Raw genomic sequence first — 13,146 nt, forward strand, 5'->3', positions numbered from 1 at the left:
CCACACGTGGAGGTTCCAAAGATCGGGACGAGGGTGCCATAGGGTGCCCCGTCCCTGAGAAAGAAGGTTCTTCCTCAGAGGGATCGGCCAGGGAGGTGCTGTCGCGAGGAGTACTAGTTCGGGGAACCAGGTCCGGTTGGGCCAGTAAGGGGCAACCAGAATGACCTGCTCCTCGTCCTCCCTGACCTTGCGCAAAGTGTGCGCAAGAAGGCTCACTGGGGGAAACGCATACTTGCGGCCCTGCGGCCAGCTGTGCGCCAGAGCATCCGTGCCGAGCGTGCCCTCGGTCAGGGAATAGAACTGGGCGCAATGGGTCGAGTCGTGAGAGGCAAACAGATCTATCTGCGCGTCCCCGAACTGGTCCCAAATCAGCTGAACCGACTGGGGATGGAGTCGCCATTCTCCAGGGAGGGGCTGAAGCCGTGAGAGCTCGTCGGCTGCACAGTTCAGCGCTCCGGGAATGAAGATGGCTCGAAGCGACCTCAGATGCTTCTGACTCCATAGGGGTAGGTGGCGAGCGAGTTGTGACATACGGCGGGAGCGTAGACCACCTTGATGGTTGATGTACGCTACAGTGGCGGTATTGTCTGAGCGGACTAGTACGTGTTGACCCCTGAGCAACGCCCGGAAGCGGTGCAGGGCAAGGCGTACTGCCAACAACTCGAGGCAATTGACATGCCACAGCCGCTGGGGTCCTGTCCAGGAGCCCGCAGCAGCATGTCCATTGCACATGGCGCCCCAGCCCGTGGTGGAGGCATCTGTTGAGACAACAACATGCCGGGAAGCTCGTGCCAGGGGGACACCGGCCCTGAGAAAATCGAGGTTCGACCACGGGGTGAAGAACTGACGGCAGGTCGGAGTAACTGGTACTCGGAACGTGCCGTGTTGCCATGCCCACCTCGGGACTCGGTCGCGAAGCCAAAGCTGAAGCGGTCTCATATGAAGCAATCCGAGCGGCGTGACCGCGGCTGCAGATGCCATATGCCCCAGGAGCCTCTGAAAAAGTTTCAGTGGAACCGCACTCTTGCCCTCGAATTGTCTTAGGCAAGTCAGCAGTGACTGCGCGCGCTCGCTCGTAAGCTGCGCGGACATGGTGACCGAGTCGATGTCCATACCGAGAAAAGAGATCCTCTGCACGGGGCAAAGTTTGCTCTTCTCCCAGTTGACCCGAAGGCCCAGACGGGCTAGGTGCCGGAGCACTAGGTCCCTGTGTTCGCAAACCTGATCTCGAGAGTGAGCTAGGATCAGCCAGTCGTCGATATAACTCAGGATGCGAACCCCTTGCTCTCGAAGGGGAACAAGGGCCGCCTCGACGACCTTCGTGAAGATGCGAGGAGACAGGGCTAGCCCGAAAGGGAGAACCGCGTACTGGTATGCCTGCCCCTCGAAAGCAAACCGGAGGAACGGTCTGTGTCGAGGAAGAATGGAGACATGAAAGTAGGCGTCCTTCAGGTCGATCGCTGCAAACCAATCCTGGGGCCGTATGCATTCGAAAACGCGTTTGGCGGTGAGCATCTTGAACGGCATCCGGTGAAGGGAGCGGTTCAGCACGCGCAAGTCCAGGATTGGCCGTAACCCACCGGTTTTCTTGGGGACAATGAAGTAGGGGCTGTAGAAGCCGGACCTCATCTCGGCTGGAGGGACAGTCTCGATTGCACCCTTCGCCAGCAGGGTGGCAATCTCTGCTCTCATGATAGGGGCATTGCCACCGACCAAAGTGGAGCGGACTCCCCTGAAGCGGGGAGGAGACCGTGCGAACTGAATCGCATAGCCGAGCCTGACGGTACGCGCGATCCAGTGGGACAGACGGGGAAGCTCTAGCCAGGCTCCCAGGAACTGAACCAACGGGATCATGCGAGCCACAGGCGTCCCCCCGGAGGGGCAGCGAAGCGGAGTAACTGGCCCAGATGTGGACGGCATAGCGGCCCGGAGAGGGGGCACAGTTAGCAACCGCACCCTGGCAGAGGGGGCCAGGGGAGGACCAGGCTGGTCGTCCCGCGGGGGCCTGCTCTGCCAGGGGTCTGGCGACAGAGGGGGACAGGGGCGAAGCGGTCCGTGGACGGCACGCCGTGTCAACCGCCTCTGGGACAGAGGGGGGCGAGGAGAGCACGGCTTGTGGGCGGCGCTCTGTGTCGCCCGAGAACTCTGTGAGCTCAGGGAAGAGGGGATTGTTTCTGTCTTTAACCACATTAGGGTGCTGCCCACCCGTGGGTGAGCAGCGGGGAGTGGAGAACAAAAGATTCTCCCCCGGCCCTCCACCGGGGGAAGGAGTGGTCCTGCTACCACCTCCTGAGAAACAATCATCATCCCTGAGCAGCCCGTCTCAGGAGCGCCGCTTGGCCCGGCGTTTAGCGGGGGGCGGGGCAGGAGAGGGCTGTGGCGCCTTCTTACGGCTTCCTCCGCGACCGGTCCTGGGTGGAGGCTGCTGCGTGGTCCGGGCGGGAGGGGCGGGAGCCGCAGGAGGGCGCCCTCGGCGGGAAACAGGTCGAGGCGTCTGCCCGGCCGGCAAGGTGGAGGCAGCAGCGGGCCGGCGGGGCAGAATGTGTTTGATGGCCTCGGTCTGTTTCTGGGCAGTTGAAAACTGTTGGGCAAAGTCTTCAACTGCACCGCCGAAGAGGCCGGCCTGGGACAAGGGGGCGTTAAGCAGACGGGTCCGCTCAGCGTCCCGCATGTCAGCCAGGTTCAGCCACAGATGTCGCTCCTGGACCACAGCTGTGGACATCACCAAACCCAGGGAGCGCGCGGTAACCTTCGTCGCCCGGAGAGCAAGGTCGGTCGCGGCGCGCAGCTCATCAAAGAGCCCTGGGTTTGTCCTACCCTCGTGCATGTCTCTGAGCATCTGGGCCTGGTAGACCTGCAGAGTGGCCATAGCATGCAGTGAAGCAGCCGCCTGTCCCGCCGCTCTGTAAGACTTCGCCACCAGGGTCGACGAAAATCTACAGGCTTTGGATGGGTGCTTAGGCTCGCCCCGAGAAGAAGCACTCTGAGGACATAGTTGCATGGCAACAGAGCGTTCAACCGGGGGAAGCCCAGTGTACCCACGGGCAGCTGCCTCATCGAGGGGAGGAAAGGCGGATGAGACCAGCGAGCGGTCCCGAGAAGACAGGGGGGTCTTCCAGGACTTCGAGATCTCATCATGCACATCCGGGAAGAAAGGTATTGGGGTTTGCCGAGGACGAGGGTCGGCGGCCTTACCCAAAAACCAATCGTCCAGCCGCGAGCGCTCAGGACAGGGTGGAGGCCTCCACTCAAGTCCGATGCTCGCGGCTGCCCGGGAAAGCATGGCCGTCATCTCCGGATCAGACTCGAGCACAGCCGTATGCACACCGGAAGGTGGCAGCTGTGACGAGCCCTCACTTCCAGAAGAGTCAAACCCGCCAAGTGATGCTGCAACAGACATGGCATCTTCCTCTGTAGCTTCAACTGAAGCACGCGGGCCACCAGAGGGTAGACCCGCGGGAATCAGCAGTTCACTAGCGGGCACCGTCATTGAAGAGGGGGGCTGGGGTCGCGGACACATAGTCGGCGCCTTGTTCCAGACCGTAACCCTCAGATCACCCTGGCCACCAGCCGCAGGACGGGGGGTGGATGAGGGGACTCTCACTCTTGCGAGTTCACCGAGTCTCGACCGTAATGACGCGATGGTCATGTTCCCACAGAGAGAACATGAGTCATCCACGAGCGGTGCTCTAGCATGATCAATGCCTAAACATACTATGCAACGCTCGTGCCCATCAGAGTCCGATACCAATCTGCCGCAACCAGAAGTACACGGGCGAGACATCTTTAAAAAGACGTGCCACGTGTAAGCTCTTTTAGTGAGAGAAAACTCAAGTGTTGAAGCACCCGGGGAGAAACGCACCGACTGGCAGACCACTGCAACAGATCAGCAGGAAGCACGCTCTCGCCGTAGATCGCCGTCACACCAACACTCGAGGTACTCGTTTGTAAAGCTGACAATTCAGAGATGGCTTGTGGAGAGAAGAATACACTTGGCTCCGAAGCGAAAACATATCTGCTTGCTGCCGGCTTCCTCCTTTTATACCCACAAGGTGGGGCGGAGTTACGCCATGCAAATTCCGCAGACCCATGGCATTTCTTTGCCATTGGCTCGTTTTGTAATACTCGAAGTTGATAGGCTTTCTAAGCGAAACCCCATTCGTCGTCATCCGACGTAACTCGGAGTGACAACGAAAGGGAACTTCTCAAATTATATTTCTGTCATGACAACTCTCTGAGTGTTTGGCATGGTATTGGATATGACAATGATTTTATCTTAGGTCTTGGAAGAATAGATCTGCTACACTGCTGCTGCTGTTATTGCTGTAATATAGCGTACATGAATTACCTGTAGCAGATCTATACAGGTGGAGCTGGGGAAGGTGGAGGGTTTCTGAAAGTGCGCTGCATTGCTACAGCAGACGCTGACCAAGTATTTGAAAGTTAAGCAGCGAGCTCATTGGCTACTGATACAGCAGGAACCAATCAGCTCTACCATATAGAGAATGATGTGATTGGAAGCAGATTGAACAGACCTATCAGCCTGCACCATGTAGAGTTTCATGACAGAACTTTTTATTATCAATAAGTATACTTATTAACAATGTTTGCTAAGGTTACCATCAGTATTTTAACGATTTTTATCTTTTGGATCATAAACCAGGTGGAGAAATCCCATAGACTTACACTGGAGGGACCAGAGCCATATAAAGGTAGGCTCTTTTGACTTGGTACAATAAACACCTGACAATACAGCACCTTAGCAACTACATAACAATGATCTGACCACCACCCACATCCTAACATCACACTGTACAAACGTTTGGGGTCAGTAAGATATGATTTTATAGTAATTAATACTATATTTTTTCAGCATTACTTTGTTAAATTTTTTTTATTTTAAATACATGTTTTTTTTTTTTACTTTCTATTTTTTTTTTTTTAAAGCATCACGGTTTCCACAAAGTTTCCATAGTAGGGGGTGTCCCACTCAGTCGAAAACACGTTTTGAAAGGACACTTTACTAATTTTAAGCGATTAAAGGGGCAGGGGCTCTTTTATTTTCTATAGCAGGATGTAAAACAGACTAAAAATAAAAAAAGTATTTCCTCAGTTTATTTACGGTATTTCTAAATCATCAATGACAATGAACAAAGTAAGACTGCATACAGTATAATCAAATTATTCCAACTCCATTATTTAGCCTATAGCCAAAATTGTGGTTGTGATTATATCTGTCTGTGGTGTCAAGACAGTTTTGGAGGGTTTTATCCAATAATATCAGTTCCCACAGAAATATTTCCCGTTACCCAAGCGGTTCGCTTTTACAATGAGGCCGGGTGGATCGTTGCTGTCTGAGGTTTTATATTTCCATTAACCCAATGTGTGTGTAATAGCCCAAGTTTTCTTGTTTCTTTCTGTTTTATATGATAGCCGTGTTCTTTAAGAGCTTTAGCTAACAGTGCTTGGCTTCACATGCTGAAATGTCCCTCTTTGATCTCACATCTTGGCTATCGTTTAAGCCCGGCCTGGTCATTGTGGTTTGATTTTACAGCCACTACCCGGTGCAGACAGACTAATGTCTATTAAAATCCTGCCACTGAAGATAAGCATGTGGACAGATAGGCAGTAGTTGAAGAGTGCGGGGAAATAGATGCGACTGTAGTGCAGTGATCGGTCAATGACAGAACTTACTATTAAAACTAAATATGCCAGCCAGAGCCGCACTGATGTCATATGTGCTGAGGGTGGGCATCGAGGGACAATATGCTCTTTATACATGCTTCTGCGCTCCAAGGCAGAAACATTGTTCAGCAATAAAACATTCCGAAATCAAAACCACATGCTCTGAAGTGCAGGACACAGTTTACATCGCATTGCAAAGCCGTTGCTCAACTGGGGACCGCGGGCTCCCGAGTCATGCCACACTGGTGTTGGACATTGCACATTTTCATTTGTATCAGGAAGCTCAAATGAAGAACAGACTCGGTTTGAGACGTTGCAGGAAAGGGGGGGGGGGGGGGGGGGGAGTTATGGAGATTTCAAGCACTGTGGAACAGATCACTTTGAGCTGACTGTTTTGACAGGTTCACAATTTGCTGCGTTTTGTTAACTACTGTTAACACAAAACAGAATTTTTTTTCTAATGCTGACTATTTCACAGAAAAGTAGCCCTTGTGAAAAAGAAGTAGTCTTTAGCATACTTTTAAAAATAACATACTTAATGAACTGTGTGTAATGTTTTCGGACACTTAATTAGCATGTTATTTACAAGTAAATGAAAATGCATTTTAGTTTACATACCTTAGGGCTAAATGCAATTAGTTGAACTTAAGAGTGCCGTTCGACTCACTTATTTGGGACTTTATCTTTCATAGTTAGTTCTATTGTCTTTGAAATGTGGTTAAAGTGTATTGTGCTGACAGGCACTTATGGTAAACTAAAATATACTTTAACTTGTTATTACTTTAATCATCTCATTGTTTCTTCCTTAAATTAATACATGATGTTAGCTAACCGCATGACTTGTATTATCTAGAAATGTAAATTTCTGAAATATGGGCATTACTTGGACATCTGTGAGACCAGAACACTCTAAATTGTAATGTAGACATCTGCATTTTCTGTATAGCTGCTTTGAAACTATGTATTGTGAAAAGTGCTATACAAATAAATGTGAATTGAATTGAATTTAGCAATGTAATGCATTTATATATATGCAATTTAGTACATTTCAAAAAATTGTTTAACTTTAAATATCAAATAACACCCTAGATAAAATTATTAAAATTGCATGTGCTTTAGTGTGTTAGTCAACATATCTAAATAAGTGTACTTTAAAACATGACAAAATATTATTAAAACAATGATTTAAAATGAAAATAATTACTTTTAATTTTGATTAAATTATTACATAGTGCACTTTTTAAAAGTGTACTTAAGCGCATAAAGAACTCCCTTTAAGTACACTTACGTTGCTTTTTATTCCATTAATATTCTTTTATCTGCAAGTACTGTGCTGTTTAAAAAATATATACTTTAAGAATTGAAGTACACAAGTGCGCTTTCCATGCAATTCAGCGCTTCATGCTAAATTATTGTCAATTAAAGCCTGACTGTGCATGAAAAATTCATGTTTAGGTCAGATTTGACATATTCACCTCACTGTATTCAGATACAATATTCAACCTTTGCAGTAGCCTACTTGTTTGCTTAGTGTATTTGATGCATTGGATGCATATTTGCATAACATGCAAAGAAGCATTTGAAATGTTTGTTTTCTTAATGAGATGCAGAAGGCAAAGAGGTGACCAAGTGCATCTGTGTCTCATGCCAGCTGTTGCTCCACAGCCAATGCATTTTATCCCTCTCCGATAGCCTCACCGTTAAACAGCCTGGAAAAAAAAACTTACAGAAGGGTTTCAGAATGAAAATATTTTACTGCTTTCATTTAAAGATGCCTCTAAGTGCAGGCGTAATTCCCCCACTCATACGTTTACACGATGTGGAATTGCAAGCTTTCTTAAAAGTGGCTGGCTTTCAAGAGACACAATTAAAGTGAGCCGCATTGGGAGCCAGGGGCCCCTTGTTAAAAAACAGAGCTAGCGCGCGCCTGTTAGCCATGCGTGGAGATACAGTCAAACAGGTAACAGAGTTCTGCGTCGGTCGCCCCGAGCCATGGCTGAACCTCTGACCTCTGGGCGGCCCAGCAGTGTTTGGGTTTCTAAGCAACCGGCGCACTTTTGTATTAGGTTACGAATAATCAGGTTTTCCTTTCCTGAAGCCACTGCTCTGACATGTTTGAAGTTGGGCTTCACAGTTAGAATTTGTGTGGAGTTGTTGTGTGAATAGCAGTGATGTATGTAATGTTTGGTATTATCTGTGTACATGAACAGAAAGCAGATTTGCATTAGCATTCCAAAAGAAAAAGGAGGAGTTTGTGACGTCTCTCTCTCTCGGTTTTCTGTTGTAGAAAAAAAATATGTATGTGGCATTTTACCCTAATAAGAATTATGGAAAGAAGTCCACCTTTATCCTTAAATGCAAACTGGCATGAAGCTGAAGGTGTTGCCACGTAGAGTACATATTTCCAATGTCAGAAATGAAAAATCTAATCCTTACAAAGAGAATCGCCTAAAAGGAAAGACCTGAAGACGTTTTCAACACAAGAGTTGGAGATAAGAGTCATATCAGTCATATCTGTTAGGTCACAATTAAAAAATAAATACTGTAAGGAACATTTGAACACTTCAACACTAAATAATGGTCAGAATTTTGGAGTTACCATAGCTTATCATCAAGAACACTGTACTTATCTTGGAAATCAGGTCTTTCTGGAAATTCAGGTCTTTCAATTACTCTTGAATCAATTACTAAAACAAAGTAATTGGAAGTTTCATATTTGACATTTGAGAAAAAGACATAATCAGACATATTAATCTTGGCGGTTGTTAGCAATGTACTATTAAGAAAATACTTCAAACTTCACTTTTTTCATGCCAATGGTTTTATGAAGCAGAAGTAAGGAAAGGAGTCAACCATAATGCATACAGATTAGAATTAATAGGGAACATTCCTGAAATCAGGGATCTTTTTTATGTAGCCTATCGAATCAAATGTTCTTCTAGATTCTTTTTTTTTTCTGTATGCTGCTGGTTAATTTTATAAATCTTGTCTCAAGATAATTTATTTGTGAAGAAAAAATGGTAAGTATTATTTCAGCGGTTTTCTTTCCCTAGTTTTCCCCAATTTAGAAGAAAGTTTTATTGCACTTTATTATGTTTTACATACATACTACACCTGATCTTTACCCATGTAGTTACCGTATATTATTCAGTGCTTTCTTGGGTAAGTGCAAATACTGTAAAATGCAGTGTAACTAAAAATTTGTTTCAGTGATCCAATGAATATTTTGTGTTATGAATTGTATTCTGTTTTCTTTATTGCCCCTGTAAGGTATCTTAAAGGTGACATATTATGCTCCTTTTCACAAGATGTAATATAAATTTATGTTGTCCCCAGAATGTGTCTGTGAAATTTCAGCTCAAAATATCCCCCAGATCATTTATTATAACTTGTCAAATTTTCCAACTTTTTGGGTGTGAGCAAAAGTGCGCAATTTGTGTGTGTGTCCCTTTAAATGCAAATAAGCTGCTGCTCCCGGCCCCTGTTCAGAAGACAGCCGATCTTTTACACAAGCTTCAGATACTCCAGGAATAATAAAACACGTGAATGATCTCACTCATCCAAAATCTCAGAAATAACCTGTAGCGGAGTGCAGCCTTACAGAGAAACTCAGGAAGAGGTTGCAACTTTTAGATGTTTCTGAATGGTTAGTGGATACATTTACAGGGCTCTCAAGTGTCACGCATTGAGCATTTGTGCATTGACACAAAACTCTGGCCACGCCGCTCTCACTGTAGAATCGGCAGGAATCAAGCGAAGCGCGTCTCCTCTGGTGTTTTCGTTGAGCTACACAATAGCCAATCAGAAAATAACACTAATGTATCTGGGTAAGATTGAACGCAACAACCACTGAATAAAATGTATCCATCGCAAATTTTTGCCATTGCGTTAGAACTGGTTACACTGTTGTCAGTTGTGAAAACCAAATGGCGGTGCCATGGGTGGAAGATTAAGGTCCCTATTTTAACGATCTGAAATGCAAGTATCAAACGCGAAACGCAAGTAACTTTGTGGGCGGATCTCGGGCGCTTTTGCTATTATACCGGCGGGATAAATGACTCTTCGTGCCGACGCAAATCTAAAATGGGTTGGTCTGAAATAGCTACATCATAAGTGTGGGTTGGGCGTAACATGCAATTAACCAATCAGAGCGTCATCTCACATTCCCTTTAAAAGCAGGCACGCTTGTTCCATTGCGGATTGCTATTATGATGGCGGATTTGACAGGTGCACACCAGGAGCGGTTCACAGACGAGGAGACTGACGTTCTCATCAGGGCCGTAAAAGACAGAAGTTGTGCACACGCTACATTATGGCCAAGCATGCGCCCTTTCACGAGTTCACACGTACATCAATTAAACAGAGTAAAGATTATGCGTATTTGGCGTGCTGTCCGGGGGGAGGGCTCCGAGCTCGGAATTTTTGCCCGAACCCAGAGTGCTCCCCCCGTTGTTGTAAGAGTATTAGGACTAGAAGTGAGGAGATGGGGTGGTGGAGGGATGCTGTTAAACTGTCAACAAAATGAGGTAAGTTTGCTGTATATATACACTGCTTAACTCATTGATTGGGTTGATTAACAGAGTGTGCTCCACTCGTGTCTAATTAGGTTTGATTATCTGAATGTGCTCCACATGTGTTTAATTAGGTTTAATTATCTGAACGTGCTCCTCCCGAACTTTGTTAATAAAACATCATTTCACGAGTTCACACTTACATCAATTAAACAGAGTAAAGTAGTTTTTTTTGCGCATGCGCGTGCGATCTGTGTTTGTGTTTGGAGCTCCGTTGAATTGATTCATTAATCCCTGATTTTCTTCTTTACCACTCATTTATAAACAAGCACTTTCTATTTTTATATCATGTGAACTTATCCTCGACACTATTCCTTATAAAAAACAATCGGATTGCTTTGATATCGCTACTTAGATCCAATTTTCCGAATCTCGGCTACTAGCCTTTAGCCCGCTAGCATTTCACGCGTGGCCTCGCGCCTATCGACCCTCTCATTTTACACCCGTTTGACTGAAAGGATACGGGTTATATCCATCATTTCAGTCCTAAATTAGTAGTGATATTGGTAGTATCACTACTAATTTACTGTTCATCTGTTATAATGGCGAACATATCGGATGTGTGTCTAACGTTACCTCTGAGTGCAGGTGAGGACACATTCGAGCTGGTTTCGGTACGATTGGAGCTGGAGTCGGTGGAGAAACAGATCCGCGTTCTGCTGGTGAAGCAAGCCGAGCTGCGAGATCGGCGATCAACGCTTGAAACATCACGCGCCGATGCTCACAAGTCAGTGGTTAGTAACTTTTTGACTCCGACTTCGTCTACTCCGTGCGTTTCTCTGCCCAGGAGGACGCGATCATCTCTGCCTTCATTCACTCCAGCACCGAGGCAACACCATGGACCCTGGGTGATCCCACAGCGGAAGACATGAGCCAGGACCAGACCAAGAACCTCACCGCCCCTCCCGGTCTTCGAGATCTCCACCCGGAACCGCTTCTCCCCCCTTCGCGAGTCGGAACGCGACGACGCCGTGATCATCGGCACTTCCATGGTCCTTCATGTCCGTGCTACCTCAGGTAAGCGTAAGGTGCGCACTCACTGCTTTCCTGGTGCTCGTGTTCTTGATGTCGCTGCACAGATTCCCGAGATCCTGAACGGTGACGAGCGCGTCGGAGCTGTCGTGCTACACGCGGGAACGAACGACATCAGGCTGCGGCAGACGGAGGTTCTGAAGAAGGACTACAGAAGCCTGATCGAGACGGTTCGCAGCACATCGCCTGAAGCAACGATCATCGTGTCTGGACCGCTTCCCACATACCGACTAGGTTAAGAAAGGTTCAGCAGATTATTTGCTCTAAATGAATGGTTAATGTCATGGTGTAATGAACAGAAACTGCTCTTTGTAAATAATTGGAATCTGTTCTGGGAGCGACCTAGGCTCTACCGTGCTGATGGCCTGCACCCCAGCAGAATCGGAGCGGCTGTTCTGTCGGACAACATCTCCAAGACGTTACACACCATATGACTAGTAAGTCAAAGTCCAAATCACAGTCTTTGCTGTCCCAACTTAATTGATATAAGTAGTGTAGAACATTATATAGAAACTGTGTCTATTCCTCGCTTAGTGAGGCCAAACAATAAATCTAGTGTAGGATCTAGAAAAAATCTTATTGTAATTAAACCAGAAAATCTAAATATCAGTGAACAAAAACAATTTCTAAAGCTAGGTCTTCTAAACATTAGATCGCTCACACCTAAGGCGGTTATTGTAAATGAAATGGTCACAGATAATAGTTTCGATGTACTTTGCCTAACTGAAACCTGGCTTAAACCAAATGATTATTTCGGTCTAAATGAGTCTACTCCACCAGGATACTGTTATAAGCATGAGCCCCGTCTGATCGGTCGTGGCGGCGGTGTTGCAACAATCTATAGAGATATTCTTAATGTTACTCAGAAAACAGGTCACAGGTTTAATTCGTTTGAAGTACTTGTGCTAAATGTTACGCTCTTAGATGCAAGAAACAAATCCATATTATCTCTAGCCTTGGCTACCCTATATAGACCTCCAGGGCCCTCTGCTGACTTCCTAAAAGAGTTTGCATACTTTCTCTCAGATCTATTGGTCAATGTCGATAAAGCAATAATTGTTGGAGACTTTAACATACACGTAGATAATACAAATGATGCGTTAGGGACTGCGTTTACAGATTTATTAAACTCCTTTGGGGTCACGCAAAACGTCAGTGGTCCCACTCATCGTCTAAATCATACACTAGATTTAATTATATCATATGGAACCAATCCAACTGATATAAATATTATACCGCAAAGTGATGATCTCACTGATCATTACATGGTAACTTGTATAATACGTACTGCTGAAATTTGTCATGTTGCGCCACGTTATAGACCAGGCAGAACAATCCTTCCAACCACTATAGATAGATTCTCAAATAGCTTACCTGATCTATCTCAGCTGCGCAGTGCACCCAAACAAACAGATGAACTAGAGGAAATGACTAGCAGTTTGAGCACCATGTTCTCTAGTACACTAGATATTGTTGCACCAATTAGATTAAAAAAGGTTAGAGAGAAAACTAAAGCACCATGGTACAACAGTGCTACGCATGCAATCAAGAGAGAAACTCGTAACTTAGAGCGTAAATGGAAACAAACTAATTTAGAGGTCTTTAGAATTGCGTGGAAAGACAGTATGTCACGTTATAAAAGGCTCTAAAAGCAGCCAGGGCTGAGCATCTCCGCAAACTAATAGAAAATAACCAAAATAATCCAAGGTTTTTATTCAACACCGTGGCTAGACTAACAAATAAACGAAAACATCACCAGAGCAAAATATTCCGTTACAATATAGTAGTAATGATTTTATGAATTACTTCAATGAGAAAATAGAAAGCATCCGAAACACAATTGTAAATATACAATCCT

General features: G+C 46.1%; 1 long non-coding RNA gene across 1 annotated transcript in view; it reads left to right on the forward strand.

The window, feature by feature from the left end:
• The window catches only part of LOC143732591 (uncharacterized), a 30,645-nt gene that overhangs the window by 2,703 nt on the left and 14,796 nt on the right, over nt 1–13,146 (forward strand). Inside the window, exon 2 of the long non-coding RNA XR_013201139.1 lies at nt 4,664–4,712. This is a non-coding gene — a long non-coding RNA (uncharacterized LOC143732591). The remainder of the gene's footprint in view (nt 1–4,663; nt 4,713–13,146) is intronic.

This window comes from Siphateles boraxobius, unplaced genomic scaffold (genome assembly GCF_051911475.1).
Source record: "Siphateles boraxobius isolate OS27281-9 unplaced genomic scaffold, OSU_SipBor_1 9, whole genome shotgun sequence".
Classification (NCBI taxonomy): domain Eukaryota; kingdom Metazoa; phylum Chordata; class Actinopteri; order Cypriniformes; family Leuciscidae; genus Siphateles; species Siphateles boraxobius.